General features: G+C 46.4%; 1 protein-coding gene and 1 non-coding gene across 2 annotated transcripts in view; one reads left to right on the plus strand and one right to left on the minus strand.

Annotated features, from left to right (window-relative positions):
• The window catches only part of TRIO (trio Rho guanine nucleotide exchange factor), a 305,380-nt gene that overhangs the window by 204,741 nt on the left and 77,238 nt on the right, over positions 1-23,401 (minus strand). The window lies entirely within an intron of this gene.
• On the plus strand, positions 16,319-16,424 carry LOC114235219 (U6 spliceosomal RNA). Its single transcript, XR_003621394.1, has one exon. It is a non-coding gene; the product is annotated as a U6 spliceosomal RNA (small nuclear RNA).

The raw sequence follows: 23,401 nt of genomic DNA on the forward strand, positions 1-23,401 counted from the left end.
GCAGATTCTGTACCATGCCCTGAGGAGCCATTTATGAAAACAGAGTATGTGACTATAAAAACAAATTACAAAGAAATGGCTTCTGTGCCATTCCACTGATTCTAGATTACACCACAGACAAGACAACTCCCACTGTCTTCTTTCCTCATGCATTACAGGACCTTGCTGTGGTTCCTAAACTTCAGGAACAAAGGGCTACGCTCAGGGACTATCCTGGGAAGCACACACCTCTCCTCCCATACGCTCGAGGAGGGAAAGGAACAGCACATGCCACCTGGCGCGATACTTCTGAGATCACGGACCACATCTTTGGGCCACAGACCAGGAGTCAGCAGCAGTTTTACTTCTAAGTGTCACCAAGGGAGCTTGAAAATGCTAATAGGTGGAAGGGGATACCACAAAGATAATTTTGGTAAAAAAAAAAAAAAAAGGCAGCTCTAGCTGGCTTGGCTCAGTGGCTAGTGCATCAGCCTGCGGACTGAAGGGTCCCGGGGTTACAGCTCGATCCCCAGTGGGGGGTGTGCAGGAGGCAGCCGATCAATGATTCTCTCTCATCATTGATGTTTCTCTCTCTCTCCTTCTCTCTTCCTCTCTGAAATCAATATAGAAATGTTTTAAAAACTAGAAGAGATAGGGCAGAAAAAGAAGAGCACATTGAAAGAGGTAAGTGGGCAACGTCGGAGGGCACTTAGTTGTACTCATCTCGTGAATGACTGCATACACCTTTTTCCAAATGCACAGAGCTTACACTGATGTGCACAGAAAGAGGGATGGGTCCTTGTCACAATTTAAAGTGCACTCTGCTACCTGAAACAGGGAAGCCCAGGTGAGTTTTAATGAAATGCCAACTCCAGGAGACAGAACACGGCCCAGGCTGCCGTCAGCCCAGGCTCATCCGCTGGGGCAGAGATGTTCCCTGGGACGTCCTAAACCACGCAACAAGTGCTCCTTCAATCCAAGTCTACGAGGAATCTGATCAGAATGTTCACACGATAACATTTGGCATTACTCTCAGATCCTGAGATCTAACAGTTGCTGAATACCATTGGGGGGAAAGGGTTTGGGTTAAAAATCAGATTTTATCAGTATTCATATAAATGTGCAGGTAGCACTTGACGATTTTCTTTTCTCTTTCCAGTTTCAAGTCAATACAAATAACCCCTCTTCCTAAAACAAATGAATTTGAATATTTAGAGGTTTTAACATACTCTTTTAAAAAATCATAACTCCAAGGTTCACCATGGTATAACTTGCCAAAAGTGACTGTTACCAACTTTTAAACTGCTGTTAGGTTCAGCAGCATGTCATTACTCATATTTCCCTTAAATCTTCCCTTAAATCCACCTGCTAGCCAGAGGATGGCTGCTTTGTTCCCTGCTGCATCCCAGACACCAGGACAGGGCCAGGCACAGCACAGTCAATAAACATGGATGGGTGAATGAATGAATGAATGAATGAACGAACAAATAAACATAATTCCCCAGCTTCTCACCCCTGAACCACCATTCAAGCAACCCAATGCTCCTCAGCACTATTTTAGGTTGTGAAATATAAACTCAGTGTTGTTCAGACGGCCACTCCTATAGTATGATTTATAAGAAGGAAAATTAACCTCTCCTCCCTAGGAGGAAATATTCCACAAGTTATCATTCAACAACGGAAAATCTTTTAGCCGAATCGATGATCTGAAACTTTGACTATCTAATACCTCACTGGTCAAATCAACTTCTCATTTTTATCCTGAGACTCTGCAAGGAAGTGCTGTATTATTATTGTTGACAAATACCTTTTGAAGTGAGTCATTGCTGACCAGAATGCCCACTCACTTGGTCACTTCTGTGGTATTAGATTTTTTAAAAAGACAAACAGAAAAGGAACAACAACCCCACACACAATTTTTTTTTTTATTTAAGAAGGAAAAAAAAAAGTACTATGGAAATATGTTCACAATGAGTAGAAGCTTTTATGCACCACATTATTCTAAAAGTGTGGGTGTTTTTTTTACATTGTGGTTAAAAAAATTAAGGTGAAATAAATGAGTTAAAAATGAATCAAAATTTTAAAGAAAATCTTAAACTAAAACACAGGTTAATTTTGGTTAAATTTATTTTTATTTATTTTTCATTTTTAAAATCTCTATTGTTGAAAGTATTACATATGTCCCCCTTTTCCCCACATTGACCGCTCCCAGCCTGCCCCCGCCCCCCAGCCCAGGCCTTCACCCCCCTATTGCCTGTGTCCACTGGTTATGCTTATATGCATGCAAGTACACTGGTTGATTTCTACACCCCCCGCCCCCCACCCTTGCCTTCCCTCTGAGGTTTGACCATCAGATACCAGCAGTAACTAGAGTTGATTCCTGATCATTTGCGCTGAATGAATGAACCGCTCCTTGTTCTGAACGGCCTGCCTGCCTCACCTCCTGCACTGGGGTTTGTTTAGACGACAACCCACAAGGCCAGCTGTGCTCCTCATCCGTTTTAGCATTTACTAAACGGGAAAATGGAAAGTGACAGAAACTGAAAAACAAAACAAAACAAAACAAACAAAACCCACCTTATCCTTTAAGAACACAGATTCTCGCAATGAAAGTGTGTTTCTAAATAAAGCAGCATTTTAAAACAACAAAAAGGAACATTAGATAGTGAGCTGGAAGATTACTATTAGTATCAAGTCTTGGTGGTAATTACTTAATTTCACGCATTAGTTTATCTGGGGGAAACGCAGGCGCCACACACGCCTGAACACAAAGAGCAGGGTGATAAATCCCTGCATCAGTGGCGCTGCGCATGCGCAGGCACCCATGGAGGTGACGTCACCCCTTCCAGGCAGGCGATCCGCAGTTCCGACTCCGGACGGAACATTCTCTGCAGCGCCTGCAGGATTAGTCACAGATCACAGGGAGCCGCGGTGCGGGAGGCAGTGTTTGTGCTATGAGGGGTTTTCGATGGGCAAGCATTTAGACCAGCGTTGCGTAGGAAGGAAGCACTGAACTATGCCGGATCCTCTACGAAAATGTTTAAGGGGGCAGATACAAGGTTATAAATCAAATGGTTTAAATGTCTTTTTCACTAACATGTAAGAAATTAAAACATATAATGCAATGCTTATATTATTTTTACATAAATTATAATCTTCACATACACACTATTCATAAAATGCATCTAAAGTGAATTAAGTACTTAGATCAAGAATATGCACAAGTTCACAGACCACTACAGGAGTATGAATGGAGTGTCACAGTGCAGATAGTAATTTTTACTTGGAAGCTTTATGGTTTAACAACTGTCAGACTGGTTGATTTATTCCCTCACAAAATCTGAGAAGCAATAGCCTATAACATCATAACTTTAAGGAAGAAAAAGCAACATAAGTTTGGTTGATTCAAGGGAGTTAAGGGCATTTCAACTTAAAATAGCTCTGGTTTTTAATGTCTTAAGCACAAAACACAGAGGACGAACCAAAATAATCAAAAAGACTATAACAAAAAAGTCTTAAATTATAACATATACTTTAATATAAATGAGACAATCTGTAGAATTTTTTTTTTATTTTTTTATTGATTTTTTACAGAGAGGAAGAGAGAGGGACAGAGAGCCAGAAACATCGATGAGAGAGAAACATCGATCAGCTGCCTCCTGCACACCCCCGACTGGGGATGTGCCCGCAACCAAGGCACATGCCCCTGACCGGAATCGAACCCGGGACCCCTGAGTCCACAGGCCGATGCTCTATCCACTGAGCCAAACCGGTCTTGGCTAGAATTTTTAACTTTTGATGATTTAATTACACTAACTATGCATTAGAAGTTAATTAAAAAGCATAACTCAAACCAATGGAAGGGAATAGCTCAATAGCCAAAAAAGAAGCCGTATTATAGAAGGGGATTCTACCTTCTAGCAGTCTCATAAATCAAGAAAGAATCAGTGCCCAGATGTGCCCTTCATCTTTGCTTCCCAGGGACCAGCACAGGGCTCAGCACAGAGAAAACGAACCCTCCTGTTTGCCTGGTGCCAAAAGAAAGTGTCTGACAGTGAAGCTTGTCAGGAGGTGCCTCTGGGGGACGCTCATCCAGCCTGTACTCTGGGACCCCAGTCACCCCCTCCTAAGCTACACACATACACACACGCGCGCGCATACTTATGGTGCTGATGCTGACCTATTCCAAAGAAGATTCGTTTTACATAAGAAGCAGCTTCTCAGAAAAGCTGTTTAGAAACTAAATTTGTATCAAATGAACCACAGTGATACAACTAATACAACCATACTGTCTGATCTGATTGCTTGCAAATCAACCAAGCTTCCCTGCTAAAAGAAACCTTCTTTCATCATTACATCCAACATTTCATACATGCTAGCACCCTTGTCCTCTAGCAAATAGGAAAAGAAAAATTCTAATGTCCACATGTAATTTAATGCAGATCACAGTCATGTCCTGTAAAATAAAGCTATATTATACTTCCTTTCCTTTAGATAAATACTTTTTCATTATTCTGTAAGTGCAGAACGGTTTTCAAGTACAGACCAGAAGTATAAATTAGTGATAGTAAAATGCCTCTCTATGTACACAGACTTGCCCTGCAACGGGTGGCATGAACATAAAATATAACTGAGGGCCCTTGCTGAACTCAGTCTATTTGGGAAAGCAACATAGGCGCGTGGTCAGTTCTGTGGTACCGGTACTTGGGATAGAAAAACCAGGGCCAGAGGGATCAGAATGGGAGGATATGTCCTAGAAGACGTAAAACTTGTGGGGCAGGGACCATACGGTGGGTCTTGACTGTCATCACCAGAAAAAAGAGACATCACGAAGAAGGGGCACCTGCATCCTATGGTACAGCCAACTCCACCTGCGTGTCTACCCTGCGTGCACCCATGTCCCCCAACCCGCTCCCCACTGTGTGTCCCAGCGCAGCACCTGGCCCTACACACCATCCACCCCATGGCCAAACCAGGAGCCGGCTCCTCCCTGCATACTATGACTTAGCTGGCGCGCCATGTCTGCCTGCCTCTGGCCAGCATCTCCCCTGTGTGGGTTGCTCCAGCAATCTCCTAATGGATGCTCATTCAGAACTCCCTCTGATCCATTCAGCTACTCCCCTAAACATACCTTCCCATCATCTGACTCCCCTAACATTCTTCAAATAAAGCCCAAACTCCCTGACATGGCACAGAGTCCCTCATGAACTGACCCCTGCTTACCTCTGCGTCCTCACTAGTTCCCTCTCATTCCCCTCTCCCCACACCCATACCAGGAATTCCAGTCACCCACAGGTAACACGCCCTTGCTCACCACTGAACTTACACACACTGCTCTCCCACAGCCCTAAAACACACCCTCACCTCCCAACATGCATGTGCACACACTAACACACACACACCCTCACCTCCCAACATGCATGTGCACACACTAACACACACCCTCACCTCCCAACATGCATGTGCACACACTAACACACACCCTCACCTCCCGACATGCATGTGCACACACTAACACACACACCTTAACCTCCCAACATGCATGTGCACACACACCCTCACCTCCCAACATGCATGTGCACACACTAACACACACCTTAACCTCCCAACATGCATGTGCACATACTAACACACACCCTTACCTCACAAGATGCATATGTTCATACTAACATCCACACACCTTCACCTCTTCAACATGCATGTGTGCACACAAACACACACCCTCACCTCACAACATGCATGTGTGCACACTAACACACACACAACCTCCCAACATGCATGTGCACACACTCACACTCACACACTCTTCACCTTCACAGCTCCTCCTGAAAGTCTGACAAGACCCACCCCTTCTGTGACACTCCCACTGCTGGATCAGATCCCTCATCCCCACTCCCTAGGCACCCCGAATCCTTATCCCACAGCACAGTAATTACCTAAATACACATCAGTACCCTCCCCCAAAAGTTGAGCTCCTGGAGGAAGAGGTCTCAGTCTCTCTCTCTCTCTCTCTCTCTCTCTGTGTCAAAAATCAAAACATCTTTTTGGGTGAGGATTAAAAAAAATTGTTACCTTTGCATTGCAATTTTGTATCAATCACTGACACTAAAGCTAAGTCCTTGAACTAAGTCCTTGACATAGAAAAGGGTTTCTATGCTGGTCACCATTTTGAAAGGGCTGAAAACCCCTGCTGTAGAGGTTGGAGCCACAAAGCACAGAAGTGAGTAATAATATAAATAAAATGTTCAAAGATTAACACTGTGATCTTTTAATCATTAGAAACCCACTTGAAAGCTTACATATAGCTGCTCCGCCTGTTGTTCAGCTAACCTACTTTGCTTTGACAATCTTCTCCCTGGTTTCTGATATACCAGGAATACATCTGAAATACACTGTGACACATTCGATGCTGGGGACACGAGCAGGAGCAAGCTCAGTCCTGTCCTTCAGGTGTGTACTGACCCACAGGAGACAGAACCTGGAACAGGACTCGGATCCTCGGAGGAGCAATTCTGCCAACCCTAGTAAGGTCTCCCCACCCCGCCCCCGCCCCCGCCCACACCCCAACAAAAAGTGGTGCTTCGTAACTGCTTTGTTTTGGGCTGAATTCCGAGGGCAACGTACAGTTACCTCTGAAGTTCTCTTCAGATCCTCTGTTTGGTATAACACGCTCTGAGGCCGTGCTGCTGGGAGAAGGGCCAGCCCGCCTTTGGCCGCAGGTAATGTGACCTGGTTTAAGATTATACCAATGAGGGCAACCTCAGCCTTTAGGACTCCATGGCTGGCAGTTAAGGTTAAAGCAACTTCCTTTGTTCCTGCTAACTCGGGTTACTGGTGTCCTGCTTTACCCTCATTTCCTGCAGGGGAAAACAAATTCTAGTAAAAAGGGCTGTATCACTTACCTTCCTATTGAATTCCTAATAAGAAATTTAAGAAACTACAAAAAGGGTTGAGAAAAGTAATGCATCTGCTAATGTGAAAAACAAAAAGAAATTCATTTCCATTCTCTCTACCTCTCATCACACCTCAAATTCCCTTCTGCACACACAGAGAAGTAGATTTTTAAATTCTGGTTATAGAGGTATTTATTAAGCCAAATAACTTAGATATACTGATGGGAAAACAAATTTCGACATAAAAATGGATTTAATGTGAACTGACTCATCACATACTTGGTATTTCTATGCATATTCATTGATGAACAGAAAAAGATGCAAATTCACAAGGTAAAGAGGACAGATGTGCCCTGGAGGGGGCAGGGAAACTGGCTGGAAGGAAGTCTCTGCTGGGACCTGCTGACCTTGAGAAGATTACCAGCCCAGCCCACAGCATCTCCTCCCTTAACTCAAGGTCAAAGCGGGAGCTCAAGGAGCAGAGGCCAGCAGGGGCTCAGGGGAACGTGCCACAAGTGCTGGGCAAGGCTGTGACTCTCACAGCAGGTGAAGCAGCTCCAACTGTGTGCCCACAAAACGCACCATCCCAGCTGGAACACCGCTGATGCCAGGGCTGGGGTGACAGTGTCACCTGGGCCTGTGCTGAGAACACGAGGCCTCCAGCTTGTTCTGGGGCCCCTGCAATAAAGAACCCTGGGAGGAGGAAGGGAGAGGGGCAGGAGGGCGAGGTCACACTCTCCACGGGTTGACTTCTGCAGACTTGCCCTGCAGCGCCCACGCTGAGTGCCTGAGACCCAAGGATGTCTTCTTTGGACCATGGGGAATCTGTTTCCCTTTTTCCAATCCCCTAATTGCTACGTCAGTATCTTATCTACTAGGAATCCCAGGGAACACCTCTCCCCCATTAGCCCAGTATAGAAACACAATAAAAACATGTAAAGTAAGGTTTGGGGACTCATTCTCCAGCTCCCCCACCTGCAGGACCTCTGAAGTGCTGAACACATACCTAAATTCACCTGTCACCCAGGTGCTTAGGACATGCAGGAGATGACGACCCAGTTACAGACAACCTCCTTCCAGGGAGACGGGGCACAGACACAAGAGGTGGGGACCAAAATTCACACCTCACTTCCACCAGCACTACCTTATACAGGCACCACCTGCAAGCCACAGGGCCCCAACTCAAATCAAAACTCCGTGCAGGTACAAGGGTGTCTGTGCAGAGCCAGGGCCGGGCCCTCCCGGGCGGGAAACCATGGGTGGGCGCTGAAGCTCCCGGCACCTTGGTTTCCTCATCTGTGAAATGGGATCCCAATAACCTCACCTCTCAGAACTGACTAATAAACAGCGCCTAGAACACGAAGGATTATTACTGCTGCCATCTGAGGAAGCAGCTGATTCTCAGATGCATGCATTTGATAAGGGCTTTAATAGAGCAATGTGGGGGAAACTTTGCCCATTTACCTGCAATTACTGCATTCTATTAAGGAGATGCATTCTGACTCAGAAAAAAAAAAAAAAAGAATATAACTGAGACATGCAGTCATTGTCAAAGGCCACAAAAAAATACTTTTAAAAATCAGCGCAGTCATGGCAGATTAACCTTGGCAACTTCCTTCTCCTGGGACTGACTATAAATAATTTAAGGAACCAAAGATTTCTCTTCAGAAATCAGAACACTCGTCTGCCTGAGAGTCCCCACAGTGTGTCCCCACCCCGTGCCACACTCGCCCCGGGCACCCACCCGCACCTGAGCACCGAGGCCGGCTGGCCTGCTCCCACCCATGGAAAGGGGCAGGTCAGAATACAATTGATTTGAAATGACACTGAGGAGCCAAAGCCACCTGAAGGGAACGTATCTTTTGGAAGAGATCCCACCTCGTCTCACTAAAATGGTGGCAACAGAACCTTTAACAACCTCAGAAGTGCTCCCTTCCTGACGTCTTTCCCCTTCACGCCCCTCCGTTGTCAGCAGCCTGTCCACTGGTGTGAGAATTCGCTCCTCCTGCCCTGAGGGATAGGGCAAGGGATCTCAGCCACAATATTCCTGGCAGCTTTCCCAGCCAGAACCGGAGCTTGCTCTTGACCCCAGGATCTGGTGGAGATGCCAGGACGGGCTGGTTTGTTGCCCAGAGGGAAAAGGGCAGCTGGCTCCGGGGCCAGGCCCTCCACCTGCACGTACCCTGTGTCCAGGAAGTCTAACTCCAGGGGGAGGTCACACTCAGCCTCTATGGCGCTACCTGGCTCAGACCCGAGGCCAGAAGGCACGGACAGACCACACGGTCCTCCATCCTCATCTCTCATTCAGTCTCTGTCTTTAATATACAATCATCTCTCATTTTAATAGATGAACAAGAGCAAACAGGATTTTCCTGCTCTAACTAGACACGTGGTACACACTGAAACGAACAGCTAGTTGTGCTGTTCAAAAAGATACTGGCTATGCCCTGGCCGGTGATGGTCAGTAGTTAGAGAGTTGGCCCACCCACCAAAGGGTCGCAGGTTCGATTCCAGTCAAGGGCATGTACCTTGATTGTAGGCACATCCCCAGTAAGGGGTGTGCAGGAGGCAGCTGATCGATGTTTCTAACTCTCTATCCCTCTCCCTTCCTCTCTGTAAAAAAAATCAATAAAATATATTTTTAAAAATAAAAATAAATAAACTCGAATGAGGATTAAAATAAAAAGATGTTGGCCTTTGTACATACAGGGTCCCCAGCTGCCACACCCTTAGCCCACTTGGGTGAAGGCAGGACTCGTTCACAAATAAGTTTTAAAACCACACTATCTTCCTTCTTCGTTTCTGTGACAACAAGCCCAGATGGCCCTGTGGAAGCTCACAGCATGATATCAGTCCCTCTGCAATGGCACCAGCTCAAAACCTTCAAACAGGAGGACAGGTGGGTGCTATTATAGTAAATAACTTCTAAGAGCCCCGGGGGCCTTAAATTCAATGATTCACTTTATGGTAAAATAAGAGGCTTTTAAATCAACTTTTCTAATTTTCTCAGCTACTAAAAGGACAGCCCAAGCAAAAGAGACTTAGAAGGGAACGCGGCTGGTCTGCACGAAGGAGCGGTGTGTGTATGACATGTGCATGTCTGAAACCAGCATCCTATTTCAGAACCAGGACACTCCCAGTACCCCAGCAGCCTTCTCCACACCCCCTGATGGTACCCACCTCTAGCTCCAGACATAACCCCCAGGCTGACTTTCGGAACAACCATTTGCTTCCTTTTTTTGTTGTTGTTGTTAATATATTTTTATTGATTTCAGAGTGGAAGGGAGAGGGAGGAAGGAGATAGAAACATCAATGATGAGAGAGAATCATTGATTGGCTGCCTCCTGCACACCCCCTACTGGGGATCGACCCTGCACCCGGGCATGTGCCTTTGACGGGACCCTTCAGTCCACAGACCGGCGCTCTTTCCACTGAGCCAAACCGGCTAGGGCTGCTTGCTTTTCTTTATAGTTTCGCCATTTATGACTCTATTGATACACAATAGTACTTTACTTGTCTTTAGCTCCAGAGGAATGTAATATACTACATGCATCCTCTCTGACATGTACCTGGTTGGATGGTTAATACACACTGATGTGCATGCTAAGTGGTATTTAATGCTCTGTTCTATGGCTCTTCCACAAACCTGTTCGTGCAATCTTGCTAACGGACATTAGCTCATTATAAGTGATGCTGCCATGACCAGCCTTGTCCACGTATCGCAGAGCACACTTCCGGGGCCTCCCCAGCCTGGGTCGGCGTGTATGCACCTCCAAGTTTACGAGGTGAGGCCACGTTGCTTTCCCAAACCCTCCCTGGAGCCTGCATGGCTGTCAGATGAGTCTAGGTATTTAAGGAGGCAACTGTTGGGTAAATTTTACCAAAATGAGTTGAAGAAGAAAAGAAAAACAAGCATATCAATGGGCAAGAGATTAGTTTGAGATTAATTTGGAGTTCTAACCTCTGAGTTAACAGAACAATACACCAGATTCTCACATTTCACCCTGAAACTCTGACCCTGAAAGAACAGGATACCCCAGATGTTTCCCCTTCTATTTCTATCTCAACTGAGTTCCCCTAATAGTTCCTCCTATTTAAAACTCCACACGAGCAACTGCCAGAAAGGAACTGCTCGGAGACCTGGGCAGAAACGCCATCTCTAACCTCCGAATGGCCTGCGCTCCAAAACTTTGTTAGTAAATCCTCCATGACTCAATTTCAGGAATTGGTCTCCCCAAAGACATCATGCTTAGGGTCTCAGGGGTTCCCTCAAAAGCCTATTTAATACACAATAACTCGTCTATGCTACTAGGGTGGGTCGGAGCAGAGACAGGGAGGAGGAGGAGTGGAGACCAAAGGCACCCACCTTCCTGCCCTTCGGGAGGATGGGGCCACGGCAAAAGGCAGAGGCCGGCCCTGGCCTTCGCCGCCTCCGACTTGCCTTGCCGAGGCCTCCTCCCCGCCTCAGCCCGCCAGCAAGCAGGGCACAAGGCTTCGGACTCCAGACCCCTGACACGCTTAAAGCTGAGTATCCAAAGAGCTTTGGTTTTGTGGGCTCTTTCTCTCCTCTATTGGTTCTATCTGCATAAGACTTAAATACCTAATATGGATACGGACCACATTACAATTAAAACGAAAAAAGTTTAAAATATTAATTTCTTTAAAGGTAACGATATACCCATTACACGTTAACAATAATACTTTCTATTTAAAATATCAGTATTTTCAAAACTAATCAGGAAGAAGGCTGGCCTGTTTCCCATTGGGAGACTGGCTCTGACGGGATGCTCACAGGCCACGCAGCCGTGAGTGAGAAGACGTCACTCCGCACTGTGGGAAGAGGGAGGGTGAGAAAAGCGAAGACTATACAGCAGGTCCTTGAAAAACATAATTCGTTCAACACCATTTGGTTACAACACTGACGGTCTGCCTTAGGAACTTAACTCTTTTATATCAATTACCCGATGGTAAAATTGGCTTCGTTATACATTGTTTTGCTTAAAGTCCCAGAACCTCTCCATATTAACCAAGGGCTTATTGCATTTACCTCCTGTGGAAACAGCTTTAACTCGGTTCCTGGGGAGCAAAGGGGTCCTGGAACCACACTTTGAGAACCACTGCCCTAAAGCAATACCCTTCAAATGCTTTTGCTCAAGAATCCCATCACCAAAGAATTTTACTACATGCCGTCAATTATGCTTTAGATATACTATTGTACTAGCATATAACCCCAAATAGACACCTGAAAATGATAAGCTATAAATAAACATCTGTAAGAAGCTTTTGACATTTTCTTCCACCCCCGGCTTTGGCGAATGCAGAGCTCATCCTCCCTGGAATCATCATTTCCTTTTCTTCAGCCAAGTCCCTCCGAGCTGCCACGGGAAAGACAGTGATATGACAGGGCAGTGTGCACCAGTAACTAAAAATCGTGCTGCTATGGAAGGTGTGTCCTTGATCAAATAAATGGCTACTTCTGATTTGGGGGCCAGGCTCTGCAGTGAGAGAAATGGGACAGTGTATATGGCTGAACCCCAAGCGCAGGAGCCCTGAGTGTGCAGGCCAATCTTGCAAGAGTCTGCACCTGCTCCCCTCCCTCCCCAAGAGCCTGGAGGGAACAGGGAAGGCTGCACACCTGTCCAGATGCAGAACCTCTTCCCTCTGCTCCCCTAGCAATACTACAGGGGCCATCCTCCTGGCTTACAAACTAAATACGGTAAAACCTACACTGGTTCATATTCAGCAAGCCAATCGGAGCGCAGTGATCCAGACCTGGAAGGCAGCTTTAAAGGAATGCTGAAGGAATGGTTCCATCATTCCTTGTGCTCTCCTGTCATCTTTTGTTATTCCTATGAGAGATGACAACAGAAAGCGCAGGTGTCCCTGAGAGCTGTACCTTGGAACAGGTCCTGTATCGAGAGCCGAGGTGAGTCCCTCAGCGACACAGGTGAGGCCACCTGAAGAGCCCCACCAGGAGCAGGCTAATGATGAATATGCCCATATGTTTAAGTCTAGGCGGAGAAGGTGGGCTGAGGGCAGGCAGGCCCGTGAGGCAGCCAGGCTCGGGCTTAAACAGTGGCGGGTGGAGTGGTGAGAAAGGACCAGAAGGGAATGACCACAAACGGAAAAGCAATTAGATCTGTCAACTGACGTGATGGAAAAGCAACGGCCCCGACATTCTGAAAACGTCTCCACAGACTCCTGCGCAAAAGATGCTTAATTTTTAATGAGACAAAATCTTGAACAAGACACAAAATTACCACAACTGAGTATGCAGTCAGAAAGTGACCTTTTCCTTTTGTAAACAAGTATAAGCAAAGCCAAACTGGTATTTATTTTTATCTCAATGCCTCATTGCACAGGATCTGGCTGAGGCTAAAGGCTTGGGAAGGGCATCTGGGAGGGGTGGCTCCTTCCGAAGCCTGTGCTAAGGCTGCACTGTCATCTCCCAGGTGGTCCAGTGAGATCCCGTGCCAGGTGCCCCATCCCCATACACAGGACCACACACCAGTGGACAGTGGCTGCAGCCACTGTGGCTGTTCCCACGTGCCCTGCTCGCCTCAAGTCCTGGACCTCAGCGCACCCTCTCCCCCAACCGGCACGTCTTACTTCGCCAAGAAAAGCCAGGTTGTACGCTGGATTTTCTTCCCTTCCACGCCCAAGCAGCTCTACTGCTAACTTCCCTGCTGATTTCCGAGAAGAAAGAGACTCGGTCTTTCCTCGAATAATCTCCCTCGGATCCCGCGGCTTCTGTTGGCACCTGCTTCATCTATTGATTAGATCACTCCCACCCCTGACCCCTGACGCCTGCAGATGGATTCAAGGCCCCAGCCGTCTAGTGCAGGGAGCGTCTCCACCTCCCAGCTGCTGCAAGGTTTCAGAGGTGACACCGACAGAACACGAAAATCTGCTTAGTAATGGTGCCCTGTGCCCGTCAGCTCAACAAATCAGAGAGCCCCGCACCTCTGCTCCCTGCGGCCCAGGCCTGAGCCTGCACTGCCCACAGGGAGTGACGCCACCCGGCTCGGGTGCGGCCCATGGCCACACATGCCAGGTGTGACAGGGCGGCACAGACCAGTGCTCCTCTCAGTCTCCCATCGCCTCCATCTCCAAATTCTCCAAGTGAAAAGGCACTTTCAGAATCCAGGATTAAGGTGCTCTGATTTTTAGTTATACAGGAATTAAGCTCTGTCCCTTTAAGTGCAATCCATAAATGCTGGTCAAAACTAGTGCTGACAGAGCTTAACAATAGGTTCCCAGAGGCATGGGGCCCCCTCGATCAAGGAAACCTTATAAGTCCTTAAATAGCACAGATCACAGCACCTCACCACTGCAATGACATCACCCAGAAGGCCAGGCACAAGGTGCAAAGCTGTCTCGGTGTCATTAAGCCTCAGTGGCTGGGGACCCGCACACCCAGGGACTCTTAACCACGGGTGAAAGAATCACCGGGGCCGCTTGAGGAGAAGGGAGGCTCCAGACTGAATCTTTCGTTTAAATAATAATTTTTAAAAAATCCCTGGGGTCAGATGCAAAGTGCTCCCCTAGCCCGGCTCTGTCTTCGCAGCAGCCCACGTCCCCGGCCGCAGGTGCTGGGTTTCAGAAGCTGCCGGAGCATCTAAGGAGCCAATGCAGGAAAGCGTTTCACCCAGAGCTGAAGAAATGGGGGTGCAGTCAGTCCACTGCAGTGACTGCGCAGCTGCTACTGCCTTAGTCAACAGGATGGAGGCACAACCACAGAGGAAGGGCAGCCAAAGGCAGCTCGTGCGGTTAAAGAGGTCCTTCCACGCACAGGCACTGGGCACGGCAGCTCTCCTGTGCAGCACTCTCGCGTACCGGCTCCGGCGAGCTGCTGCCAGAACTCAAGAGAAAGCCGTGGAAGAAAGGGAAAGCCCGAGCTGTGAGCTTTCACCCTCTAATAAATAGGTAAGTGGTTGCTAATGGCAACAGAGTCTCCCTCCCCCAGTTTTAAGTCTGTGCACACACACAGCCTCCATGGCCCTCTACAACATGCTACTCTGGTCACGTTTCTGTGTTAAAAAAAAAAAAGTCACCCATGGAACATGAAGGCACACGTGCGTATAAAGAGGTGTGTGCACAGCCTTGCAAGGAGGAGTGAGGCACTGCAAGAGGAATGCGATTTAATTCCAAAGGCACAGTCCTTCCAAGCTGATAAGGAGCTGGCAGCGCAGAGGTATCCGTGTGAAGACAGTGACGGCATGCTTATGCCACGTGGCCGCGGTGGAAAAGATTACATCATCTCCTTTGTGCAAAGATGAGCTGCGGGGGAGGCAACTGCTCGCCAGTTTAAGCGCCACAAGGGGCTGCGCTACAGTTGGCTGCAGTTTCTGTGAGTGAAAATCGCTCTTATTTCTCCTTTGTGTCAAAAATAAAACATGCCCCAAAGACGATAAAATCGTGTAGCATGGATCCTCTAACAAATTCATATTCACCGTTTCCCTGTGCTTTCTGAAGCACAGTTTCTTAACAGGAAAATTCCAAAAACTGGAAAGGGAAAATATGTCTTTTTATGAACTAGGTAAGAAAATCAGCAGAACATTCATTCATTCCAGATCTACTCCGGCTTTCCACTCGGTGCAAGGTGGCATATTACGGATTTATACCTGGTCGCCACATTCTCTCCCACCGTGAGCTGGAGCTGCTCTGGGCATCAGGGAACTCTGTTCTCCGCTCCTTTTAAAATGACCCTATTAAACAGGCCAGCCCGGAGTCCGCTCAGAATGGCATTATTACCCAGAACCCTGCTCAACAAATGTGTCCTGTGAGCAAACGCATCCTTCACCTTCCCTGAACCGCATCCTCAGCTTTGCAACAAAGTACTCGTGCCCAAGGGTCTGTCCAGCTGTTGACCTCGACACATGCAAATTCGACTTACACAAAGGAACAAATGAAAGCCCCAACCACATGAACACACTCTCCATCCACACGTCCCTCCTCTAAAGCCCAGACAGTTCAGCTGTTTTTCAAGCCAAAGTAATAATGAAGGCGTTCTCCACCCCCCCACCCCCATACATCCCCACCCCCGCCTTTGTAAATGGGAGTGATGGGCAGTCAGCAGAGGGGTCAGCCTCTCTGAGGGCTGAGTGTTATCAGCTTCATGGGATGGCTCTAGGACCCAGAAATCCACTGAACCAGAAATCATTTCCACCTTTCCACTTGCAGGTCTGCTTTACCAGCAAGACCATTTCCACGTCTCTGCCCAGTTCCACCGCCTTCTTCATGTAGAAGCCACACACCCACCTCTGAGCAACACCACACAGCTCAACCTGCAGAATACCTGTTTGTGGGTATGCATCCCACAAAAACTCCACCAGGAAATTCAGTCAATTTCCCAAAACCATTTTCAAATTATCAAGAATTTTTTTCAATAACTTCACTTTCTAAGTTAGCTTATAAGCATGAACTCCTTTAAAGACTTTAATTTTGTGTTCGCTTCGGCAGCACATATACTAAAATGGGAACGATACAGAAAAGATTAGCCTGCCCCTGCGCAAGGATGACACGCAAATTCGTGAAGCGTTACATATTTTTTAAAAAAGACTTTAATTTTTTATAACAGGGTACACCAAAATAAAACTGTTCACTTAAATTTGAAAATAACTAAATTGTATATTATTAGAATTTTTCATAATTCAGACTGATCTTCCCTAGAATTCCCAGGTTTATATCCACATACAAAACAAAGGATTAAGGCAGCAGAGTCCAAATCCCCACTGTAACAGTCACAGGACATTCCCGTGGCCCTGAACTTGGCTCAGACTGGGGCAGAGGGGGAAGTCCCCGTGCATCCTAACAACAGACCACAGGCACATGTGCAAGGCCTCCTGGGAGGCCCCCAGCCCAGCGGAGCCCTGGTGCTGCCCCGTGCTCTGCAGGCGGGCGAGGGAAAGAGAGAGGGCTGCAAAGACAGTAGCTGGCTCTTTGGAGTTTGGGAGGGCACACGTACTGCTGGTGTGGCCAAAGGGACCGAGGAGAGAGGCAGGAAGACAGCCTGACAGGCCAGAGGACGCCGGCAGAGGGGGCGGAGTGGGGTGCACCTCCAGGGGGAGATCTGGAGGGAAGGTGTAAAAAGGTCACCAGGATGTGCAGAGACAGACGCCGGGAGAGGAAACTTAAATTTAAGTTTTAAATGTAAGAGCAGTAAGGTATCAAAACTTTAATACTGTTGATCCTGAAATTAAGTTACATTTTATTTTTCTGTTTTAAAAAGGCATTCTGTTTGTTTCAAAGACAATTTAAATAAAAGAAATGGTTTAAGTTGAGAGAAAAAGTAAAATTTACAGAGGATTTAAGCAAATCAAGGGGCTGGATGATGTTTTCCCCCATTATATCATTAACTAAGTTACTTTCCAGAAAGATCAAGCCGTATTTAACCTATCTAATGATCAGGGGCCATTGGAACTTGGGGTCTATCTAATGATCACTGCTTCTTTTGCACTCGGATGTCGAGTGTGACTCGACACGGTTAGCATCGGTATCAGCTCTTTTTATACTCTTTGAATGTATCAATAATTTGAAATATAAAAAAAACCAAATAAATAAGTTTGTATGAAAAGAAACTCCAGTTTTTTTATTCTACTGCTGCGCTTTGTAAAATCTGGGGTATTTAAAAAATTAAATCCCGAGTAGAATAAAGGAATCGAGAAAAAAGCAAGCGAGTGCAAAGGGTTAAGCTACTCTACACCTAAGCACCTTCAATCTTTACCTGTTTGGAACAGACACCATATCCTCAAAACTCAAAATAAGCCATCTAATTCCATAGCCTCATTTAACTGAAATGGCAATCATGTGACTAACTGGGCTTTAGGAAGGTCAACCCACTGGAGGGCAGGGTGACAACAAGAGGCTGGAGTCTGAAGCCCCGGGCACGCTCTTCTCAATGACCTCTGTGTGCACGGGGAGGCTGCTGCAGAGGCTGCAGGCCCGCACAGAGAAGCCCTTCCACGAGGCATCGCCCATTCACCGCGGCAGAGTTGTCACCAGCTTGGCCCGACGTGCGCCATTATTAAGCAGTGACAAGCACAGCTCTTAAGAAAACAAGGTTTTTGTTAGCAGCTGCCTCAAAAAATAGTCTAAGCCTTTCTCTTCTTAATCTAAAGGTGGAGGAGGGGAGAGAAGGAACGGCAAACACTGCCCTGAATGAGAAAGCTGTCATTGCAGAGAAGACTGAGCCATTTGAAAACTGTACACTGATCCTATCACACACATTCAAAAAGGATGTTCCAGCTGAAATAAGACCCTTCCGTGAAGGAGGGCTCAGAGGACTGGGGTGTACTCATGCAGAAACTATGCCGGCATTTTCGACAGGTGCACAGGAGCTTTCTCAATAACCTAAGTGCCCTGGGCAACTGGACACACCACGGAACGGCGACGTTAAAGGTTGAGAAGGGTAGAACGATTACACGGGGAAAACATCAGACATGCTTCATCACAACACGTGCTCTCTTTTCACTCACCCAAAAGACCCACTAGCTTTTTCAAACTTTCTGTCAGCTAAACTTTAGTGTTTGCTGCAGGGAACTTTGTACATGTAGCTCTCCAAGTTAAGATAGCACACGCCCAAACCTCATTCTCCCCGTGCTCCCTGCTGAGGTGACTGCAACCTCCCAATGAGAGCCGGACCCCACCCCACACCCATCAGGAACCTCCGCCTCCCTGAACGGACAGCAGGAGCAGCGCAGTCCGGGGCCACTGCCCAGGGTGCTTCGTGAGCTTCACGGGGGGACATGTGGCCCAGGGGCCATCGGAACTTCGGGTCTATCTAATGATCACTGCTTCTTTTCTCTAACATGGTTAACATGATAATTCAGAGAAATTACAGGGTAAGTCGATTTCTAGGGCCTGGCCTGAGAGCCTGGCCACTGGTAATAATTCTACAGGCAAACACATTCTAGGATGTAAATAACCGATTCAGAATGGTTGGCCCTAAGTATTGTGGCCATATTCAATATACTCCAGTGAAAACTCAACAACCTTAAAAGAAAGCATCGGTTTCTACGTTCTCCACGCCAGACAGGTGAGTTGGCCTTTTCTACGAGGTTTGCCCATTTAGGGCAGACACAGCCAAATCCTAAATCAGATCACCTATTTATTTCTATCCCAAATGCTGTGAATTCAAAAGGAAATCTCAACTTCGGTGTCTTCCCGAAACTGGCAACTTCAAATGCAAAACAGCCATCTTTACGAAAAACAGGTTATATTTTTTACAGTATTAGGATCTACTTGTTACCAAAGTATTCTATTCAAAGACCTTAAAGTTTTTCCATGATGTTTTATTTTCCTTATTTTAACTAAGGGACCAAAAGCATAAAATGCCAAATCAACTCACGTCTGTCAGGCAGTGGCTGAGCAGCAGACAACCAGACCCCATGCAAGACCTGAGGCGCCCCTCCCTAAGAGGGACCCCTCTGCACCCCCTGCCCAGCTGCACATGGGGTGTCAGTGTTAGCATGCTAGCTGGATTGCTGAACAGCAAGCGGCAAACTCAGATGAGGCCTTTGCTATTTTTCTAGAAAATATCCTCTATTTGACGAATTAGGAAGCTCGAGGCTCCTGGCACACCCACACCGAAAACTGACCATACAAGAAAAAAAGCTGCCCTGACCGGTTTGGCTCAGTGGATAGAGCGTTGGCCTGTGAACTGAAAAGTCCCAGGTTCGATTCCAGTCAAGGGCATGTACCTTGGTTGTAGGCACATCCCCAGTAAGGGGTGTGCAGGAGGCAGCTGATCGATGTTTCTAACTCTATCCCTCTCCCTTCCTCTCTGTAAAAAATCAATAAAATATATTTTTTTAAAAAGAAAAAAGTTAATAAAAAACATGCACAATTAAAGGAAAAAACTGCCAGCCTACAAAAGTCGATGTGGTCTTTTAATGCACTTGATTATTTTCATGGCATGTGTTCCTTATTCAATATATGAGAAAAGCAAATACTAGGAAAAACAGACTTGGCTGATATCCTCCTGCTGAATCATTAAAAAAAAAAACAACCTCAGAATACTACATTCATTATCTATATATATAAAAGCCTAAGCAAACATCCAACCGTTCGACCAGTAGCTATGACACACATGACCACCAGGGGGCAGACACTCCAACTGGTACCTATGAAGTGCACTGACCACCAGGGAGCAGATGCTCAACGCAGGAACTGCCAAGCTGCGGTGACTAGGCAGCTGCGATTCTTGGGTGACACACCCGGAACCAGAGAGGAGGGAGCGCGATTCTGGGGTGCGTCACCCGAGAACCGCCCTCTCGCAATCCGGGACCCCTCGGGGATGTCAGCAAGAAGGTTTCAGCCCGATCCCGCAGGCCAGGCCTCTAGTAAGATATAATGTTTTCTCATTATCACCTCTATTTGAAGTGTATCTTCCCAAAAATCATTTTCTTACTTAAGAGACTCTCCTAACAAAAGTGGCCATTAGAACAGGCAGGTTCGTGGAAACTTTTTAAAATCGAGTACCACAAAGGAAAATCAACCAAGGACTCTATAAGCTAAAAACAACTTGGTAGACAGAGAACGAAAAGTTTACTAGCATTAGGAAATATAAACTTAAATCAAAATTAAATTAAACTTTTTAAAAAATACTCCATTCCTAAGCTATGGGCTGAACATTGAGAGAAGGAGGATAAAAGTGAATGAAGAAGAAAGGGAGAAGGACAGCAAAACATGAAAGAAGACAGAGAAGCCCAAAGAGCCTGAAAGAAGACCCTTCAGAAAGAAGGGCGTGGGAGCGCCCATAACCTCACCCCCACCCCTCCCTGCTCCTCCTGAGCCGCTCAGCTGGGGGTGGGAGAAGACAGTCTCCACCCCACACCTGCTGGCTTGCCCACGTGGCCCAGGGGGGGGGGGGTGTCCCCCACTTGCTCCTCACTGCGTGTGTCTGTTCTGAAAGTCTCCGCTGCTGGAACTTACTGGCAGCATGAATGTACCTCCCCTAGTAGAGAGGGAGTTTAGAGGGGGTGGGGCTGGTGTTTCCCATTTCTGCTTTATTTTCCAATAATCAATACACTAAACGGTGGGAATTCAAGGAATCAAAGGGCAGACAAAACAAGTATTCACTTGTGAAAGAGTGTGGATACAAAACCAGAAGCCTCTCTATGCCTCTTGTGAAATTCCCCAAAGGGAAAACTCTATCGCCTTTAACAATATTTTTAACTAGAGGCCCAGTGCATGAATTCATGCATGGGTGGGATCCGGTCAGCCCAGCCCCAATTGGCAGATCGGAGCTGGACTAGCTTTGGGGGAGGGGCCGTGGGTGATTGACTGGTGGGCCCTGCCCCTGATTGGGGTAAGGGGGCAATTGGGCAGGCCTGGCCAGAGGGAGGGGCTGCAGAGGGTTGGCCGGCTGACCCCACCCCCTATTGGGGTAGTCGGGGGGGAGGCAATCAGGGGTAGGGCCGGCTGGGGGGGGGGGGATGAAGGGCCACAGAGGGGTTGGCCAGTCGACCCACCCTCAATCAGGGTGGGAGAGGCTGATCAAGGGTGGGCAGCCGGGAGGAGGGGATGCGGGAGGTTGGCCACCGGCCCACCCCTGGATCTGGCCGTTTCGCTGGCAGCAGTGGGCGTCATAGTGACTGGTTGTTCCAGTCGTTACAGCATTTGGTTGCTGGCTTTTTATATATATAGATTACAAAAATGAGAAAACTTGAGGTTTGCACAGGATCGTCTCTTTCATGTTTAATGTTTAACAACTTTTATTCGATGTACAAATTTTTATTACATACATGAGACATATATTCACATTCTAACACCATCGTCATGGAATGGAGAAAAGAACTTTCTACCAGTCAGCTGAAAACACCAATCAGAACAGCAGCATGTGGTTAAGAGCAAAGGAGTAAGACCACACTGCTTGAGTTCCAGACCTGGCTTTGCCCTTTAGGAGCTGTGTGGCCTGCGGTGAGTCACTTAACTTCTCTGCATCTCAGTTTCCATCTCTCTAAAACACTACGTCCACCTTGTAGTGCTGTAGTGAGAGTTAATACAAGTCAAGGTTTAAACCAATGCCTGGTATACACTAAGACCCATAAGTGACCATGGTTGTGGTGGTGGTTGTTATTTAGAATGCTGTTAAATTAATATTTTCTTTTAATTTTAGTAAAAATTATAACACTCAAATATATTGCTACAAAAAACTGTTCCAAGGTACCCATAAAGTATAATGTACCCCATGTTTGGCAGTGATTGGCTACACAGCTGATATACCTGGACTATCTAATGTGTAAAACTAGAAGCCAATATGATTACAGAGAGGTCTGGGGTGAGAGTGAAGAAGCAAGACCCTAAAGTGAGCACATGATGTTTCAGATCATAAAGCACTGCTTTGCCTCCTTTTAACTGTGTTATTTAAAATGAAATAAAATGTGAAGAACGCTACAGAGTTTTAGAGCAGAAAATGTCTCTGTATCCACAATATAAATAGGTTATAATAAATGGAGTTCAATTACATAAAAAGCTCTAATAACTGTTTTTGAAGTGCACAGTCTTGGTTAGTGACCGCTGGCAGATTCTATCTACCCTCCTAGGCTGCTCCCACGGTATCCGGTAAAGAAAACCCTAATTGAGTTATTGGTTTTACGAGGCAGATTTTATGATCATACTAAACAATCCCTAAAAAATTACAAAATCTTCTGCCTACTCTGTAATTCTACCTGGTTTCCCTAAATCAATATAATTTTATTCCCTATCATGATATAAGGCAAATTTATGGTGTTCAAAGGATAATTACCTAACTATGAATTTGAATATGTATGAGACAGGCCCCCCAAAAGGCCTACATTTGTAGTTAAAATGAAAGAAAGGTATTTGGAAAATACTTTTCTTTAAATAAAACCCTCAAATTGTTTCAGTGATATTCACCAAAAGTAAGCTGTGTGTGTGAATATCACACGCGCCTTAACTATACACACTGATAAATAACAAATAAAAAAAACAATCAAAGTGGCATTTCTGTTTCTTTCAGCGTATTCAATGCATTGCTATTTCCTTAAGAAATTATTATTGGTATTTTAAAAAATATATTTTATTGATTTCAGAGAGGAAGGGAGAGGGAGAGGAAGGAGGAGATAGAAACATCAATGATGAGAGAGAATCACTGATCGGCTGCCTCCTGCACGTCCCCCTACTGGGGATCGAGCCTGCAACCCAGGCATGTGCCCTGTCGGGGAATCAAACCGTGACCTCCTGGTCCATAGGTCAACACTCAACCACTGAGCCAGGCCGGCTGGACTATCATTGGTATTTTAATCACTCAGACACTCTATGGACCAAAGGACTGTTCTTAAAAACTTGTTTCACAATATATGGGATATATTATAAATTTCAAACCTTTATCATATTATATTACAAAACAGGTTTTGTTAACGGCTTTAATGAAGAAATTCCATCTTGCCCTGGCCAGTCGATTCGGGTCAGGGCACATGCCTGGTTTGTGGGCTCAATCCCTAGTCGGGGGTGTGCAGGAGGCAGCCAACAGATGTTTCCCTCTCACATCACATGGATGTTTC

Source organism: Eptesicus fuscus, chromosome 4, assembly GCF_027574615.1.
Source record: "Eptesicus fuscus isolate TK198812 chromosome 4, DD_ASM_mEF_20220401, whole genome shotgun sequence".
In the NCBI taxonomy this organism is placed as follows: domain Eukaryota; kingdom Metazoa; phylum Chordata; class Mammalia; order Chiroptera; family Vespertilionidae; genus Eptesicus; species Eptesicus fuscus.